The sequence below is a fragment of the Arachis ipaensis genome, chromosome B06, assembly GCF_000816755.2.
Source record: "Arachis ipaensis cultivar K30076 chromosome B06, Araip1.1, whole genome shotgun sequence".
NCBI lineage: Eukaryota > Viridiplantae > Streptophyta > Magnoliopsida > Fabales > Fabaceae > Arachis > Arachis ipaensis.
This window is the reverse complement of record NC_029790.2, coordinates 46,382,096-46,387,501: the sequence shown is the minus strand read 5'-3', so window position 1 is coordinate 46,387,501 and position 5,406 is coordinate 46,382,096. Positions and strand designations below refer to the sequence as shown.

Below are 5,406 nucleotides of genomic sequence, written 5' to 3'. Positions count from 1 at the left end.
GAAATGGCGCGCTTCCAATTGCGTTGGAAAGTAGACATCCCGGGCTTTCCAGCAATGTATAATAGTCCATACTTTGGCCAAGAATAGACGACGTAAACTGGCGTTCAACGCGAGCTCTCTGACCAAACCTGGCGTCCAGTGCCAGAAAAGGATCCAAAACCAGAGTTGAACGCCCAAACTGGCACAGAAACTGGCGTTCAACCCCACAAATGGCCTCTGCACTGTCTGTGGTATTCCGAGTAGGATTCAATGATTGAATGACTGTGACGAGCTCCTAACTCGCGATTGCAGGGCGTTAGTGACAGACGCAAAAGGATAGAAAATCCTATTCCAGCACGATCGAGAACCGACAGATGAATAGCCGTGCCGTGACAGGGTGCGTGAGCATATTATTCACTGAGAGGATAAGATGAAGCCATTGACAAGGGTGATGCCTCCAGACGATTAGCCGTGCCGTGACAGGGCATTGGATCATTTTCCCGTGAGATGACCGAAAGTAGCCGTTGATAGTGGTGATGTATCACATAAAGCCAGCCATGGAAAGGAGTAAGACTGATTGGATGAAGATAGCAGGAAAGCAGAGGTTCAGAGGGACGAAAAGCATCTCCATTCGCTTATCTGAAATTCCTACCAATGAATTACATAAGTATCTCTATCCCTATTTTATTATATAATATTCGAAAACACCATTATCACTTTATATCTGCCTGACTGAGATTTGCAAGGTGACCATAGCTTGCTTCATACCAACAATCTCCGTGGGATTCGACCCTTACTCACGTAAGGTATTACTTGGACGACCCAGTGCACTTGCTGGTTAGTTGTATCGAAGTTGTGACAATCATGAATTAAGATCAGAGCACCAAGCTTTGGAGCCATTACCAGGATTTGTTCGAGCCTGGAGATCACAATTTCGTGCACCAGACAACTATAACAGAGGAGGCAAAGACAACAATGGAAACCAGAGGTGAAATAACAACAACAGGTAGCAGAATCAGAACCAACCTTACAGAGCACCTCACCTAAGACAATCTCAAGGATCCCAGCATAACCAACAACAAGTTCCTCAGATCAACTATCCTAATTCCTCATCAAATGACGAGATGCTCCGTTCTCTTGCACAAGGACAACAAGACATGCAGACGCAGCTGAACTCTACTTTAAATAGTCTAAATGCCACTTTACAAGCTCTCATCTCTCGGATAGATTCATTACCTAATTCCACCAACCAACCTTCAAACTCCATTGGAATTCCTTCTCAACCCCTACCTAATCCCAAGGGTGGCATCAATGCTATCACTTTGAGGTCCGGAACCACACTGTAAGAGAGGAACCATGAGGAGCCAAGCCCATCAGAACACGCCCCAGCTGAGGATGTGGTGGAAGTGGAAGACGCTGAAGAGGAAGAGGACGTAAAAGACATAGTTGAAGAAGAAGAAGTTCAACCAAGGAATGGAAAACCAAAGGAAGCTGAAGTTGTACAATACACCATTCCTATCCCATTTCCACACCTTGCAAGGAAATCCAGAAAGCAGATGGAACTTGATCCCAAAATGGTAGAAATATTCAAAAAGGTTGAGGTAACTGTTCCCCTTTTTGATGTCATTCAGAAAGTACCTAAATATGCAAAGTTTCTGAAGGATTTATGCATTCATAAAGATAAAATTAATGAGTTAGAAAGTATTCCTTTAGGTAGTTTTATATCTTCTTTAATGGGAGGTATACCTGAAAAATGTAGTGATCCAGGTCCATGCATGGTTAACTGTACCATTAGAGGTGTAATATTTTCTAACTGCATGTGTGATTTAGGAGCGTGTGTTAGTATAATACCATTGTCTATATATGATACTTTGAGGCTCCCTCCCTTAAAAAGGTCGGCAGCTCGTTTTGTGTTAGCAAATAAAAGTATTATTACAGTAGTTGGAATTGCTGAAGATGTATTAATGAGCATTAAGGGGCTCACATTTTCCATTGACTTCTATATCCAGGAAATGCCCCCTAATGACTCAGGAAGACCATCATCAATCCTGCTTGGAAGACCATTCCTGAAGACTTCGAAGTTCAAGCTGGATGCATTCTCAGGAACTTACTCCTTTGAGATAGATGGCAGAACAATGAGTTTCAGTTTAAATGAAGCTATAAAGCACCCTCCGGAAGATTATTCTATCTTTCAGTGTGACATCATTGATGAAACTATAGCTGAAGTTCACCAACAAGAAATAGAAGATAAGCACATAGAGCAAGGTCCAAGTGTGGGGACACCCTCTGAACACAATGAGGACACTTTGCCATTATCACTAGCCCCGAATGATCCAGAAGCTAGCCATGAGAAGAAATTGGAATTAAAGCCCCTCCCTCCATACCTCAAGTATGCTTACCTTGAGGATAATCAGAAGTTCCCAGTTATCATTGCAAGGGAACTCACTTCTCAACAAGAAGAGCAACTTCTCAGTGTGCTGAGAAAACATAAGAGAGCAATTGGATGGAGCTTGGTGGATATTGTACGCATCAGCCCCCAAGTTTGTGAACACAGAATATTCTTAGAAGAGGGAGCAAAGCCTGTCCGTCAGCCTCAAAGAAGATTGAATCCCACCATCTTAGATGTTGTCAAGAAAGAAGTGACCAGGCTACTTGAAGCAGATATCATTTACCCCATTTCAGATAGTGAATGGGTCAGCCCAGTACAAGTGGTGCCCAAGAAGTCTGGAGTCACAACAGTAAAGAATGAGCATGGAGAGCTCCTGACAACTAGAGTGCAGAATTCATAGAGAGTTTGCATTGAATATAGGCGTCTCAACCAAGTCACTCGCAAGGATCATTACCCCTTGCCATTTATTGATCAGATGCTTGATCGCCTGTTAGGTAAATCCTATTACTGCTTTTTAGATGGTTATATAGGCTACTTTCAAATTCATATAGCTCCTGAAGATCAGGAGAAGACTACTTTTACAAGTCCCTTTGGAACGTATGTATATAAAAGGATGCCTTTTGGCTTATGTAATGCACCGGCTACTTTCCAAAGATGCATGATGAGCATCTTTTCTGATCTTATGGAAAACTGTATGGAAGTTTTCATGGATGATTTTAGCATATATGGTGATTCATTTAGCCTTTGCTTAGATAGTTTATCTAGAGTATTAGACAGTTGTGTTAGTTCAAACCTTGTGTTAAATTTTGAAAAATGTCACTTTATGGTTAAACAAGAAATTGTACTAGGACATGTGTCTAATTCTGGCATTTCTATAGATCCAGCAAAGGTAGATGTCATTTCTAGTTTACCTTACCCCTCCTCTGTAAGGGAAGTCCGTTCGTTCCTTGGCCATGCAGATTTTTACAGGAGTTTCATTAAGGACTTCAATAAGGTAGTATTGCCTTTATCCAGATTGCTGCAGAAAGATATTGAGTTCGAGTTCAGTGAGGATTGCATGCAAGCGTTTGACAAGATGAAGATCGCCCTGACTCAAGCTCCGATTGTGAGAGGACCAGACTAGATCCAGCCATTTGAAATTATGTGTGATGCTTCCAACCATGCAGTGGGAGCGGCGCTGGCTCAGCGTGAAGGTAAGGATCCTTTTGTAATTGCTTATGCGTCTAAGACTTTAGACGCCGCTCAGTCTAATTACACTACTACTGAAAAAGAGCTTCTTGCTATTATTTACTTGGTACAAAGGTGGTAGTGTACTCAGACCATGCATCTCTAAAATATTTATTAGCTAAAAAGGAGTCCAAACCAAGGCTAATACGTTGGATACTGCTGCTACAAGAATTTGATTTAGAAATTAAGGATAGGAGTGGTAACCAGAATTTAGTGGCTGACCACTTGAGTCGCCTTGAGCACATTAAGGATGACTCCACTCCTATCAATGATACTTTCCCATTTGATAACTTACATGCAGTATCTGAAGTAGTTCCTTGGTATGCATCTGTAGCTAATTATCTAGTTAGCCGCATCTTCCCTCCAAATTTTACTAAGCATCAAAGAGACAAGCTGAAAAGCGAGTCCAAATATTATGTATGGGATGATCCATATTTATGGAGATGTGGTTCTGACCAGGTAATTAGACGGTGTGTGCCTCCATCAGAATTCCAGTCCATTTTAGAGGCCTGTCACTCATCTGAGAGTGGAGGACATTTTGGCCCTCAAAGAACAGCTAGAAAAATCTTAGACTGTGGATTCTGGTGGCCTACTCTTTTTAAAGATGCTGCTACCTTTTGTAAATCTTATTCCCCTTGCCAAAGGTTTGGTAATATATCCAAGAGGGATGAGATGCCTCAACAGATTATGCTTTTCTGTGAAATTTTTTATGTTTGGGGCATTGACTTCATGGGTCCATTCCCAAACTCTAATGGTTACCTTTATATACTGTTAGCTGTAGATTACGTTTTTAAATGGGTGAAAGCAATTCCTACCCGTACTGATGATGCTAACACTGTTGTGTCCTTTGTTAGAAACCATATTATTTGTCACTTTGGATCACCACGAGCAATCGTGAGTGATCAAGGCACTCAATTTTGTAACAGGAGACTAACATGATTACTGAAGAAGCATGGGATAATTCACAAAGTAGCAACAGCTTATCATCCCCAAACAATGGGCAAGGAGAATGCCAGGCAACTAGAATAGTAAAAGATAGTAAAGCCTCATAGGAAGGACTGGAATGCCAGGCTCCAGGATGCACTCTAGGCATATAGAACAGCGTACAAGACACCCATTGGGATGAGCCCCTTTTGCTTAGTATACGGAAAGGCTTGCCACCTTCCAGTAGAGGTAGAACACAAGGATTTCTGGGCTGTGAGGGAGTGCAACATGAATTTGGAGGAAGCTGGTGCTGAAAGGAAGCTGCAACTAGCAGAACTAGAGAACCTTCGCCTAGAAGCATATGACAACTCCAGGCGATACAAAGAAAAGATGAAGGCTGTCCATGACAAGCATATAAAAAGGAGAGAATTCAGACCAGGGCAGTTAGTTCTTCTTTATAACTCCAGACTGAGGCTCATGCCAGGTAAGCTGAGATCAAGATGGGAAGGTCCATACAGAGTAGAAAAGGCAGAGCCATACGGAGTTTTTCACCTGCGTTATCCTTCTAGCTTCAAATTCATCAAGGTCAATGGACATCGCCTAAAGCTCTATCATGGAGAAAAAATGAAGGATCACAAAGAACTAGAGGTCTTCCTCTTGGAAGACCCACCAACAGAAGCAGAATGAGCTTGAAGACCGTCCAACTTAAGGATGTAAAAGCAAAGTGCTAGGTGGGAGACAACCCACCATGGTATGATCGTTTCGTTTCAATCTTAGTTTTATTTTACTTTATTCTATTTTTATTTTGTTAACGACTCTTCTCATAATCTCTGCATATAGTCTACATTTACATTTGCATTCTGCATAAAAAAGGGGGGGGGGGGGGG

The 5,406-nt window shown here is 41.9% G+C and overlaps 1 long non-coding RNA gene across 1 annotated transcript in view; it reads left to right on the top strand.

The window, feature by feature from the left end:
- LOC110263976 overlaps positions 1–5,406 on the top strand; it is a 15,409-nt gene that overhangs the window by 6,234 nt on the left and 3,769 nt on the right. The window contains exon 2 of the long non-coding RNA XR_002349701.1: positions 4,377–4,381. This is a non-coding gene — a long non-coding RNA (uncharacterized LOC110263976). The remainder of the gene's footprint in view (positions 1–4,376; positions 4,382–5,406) is intronic.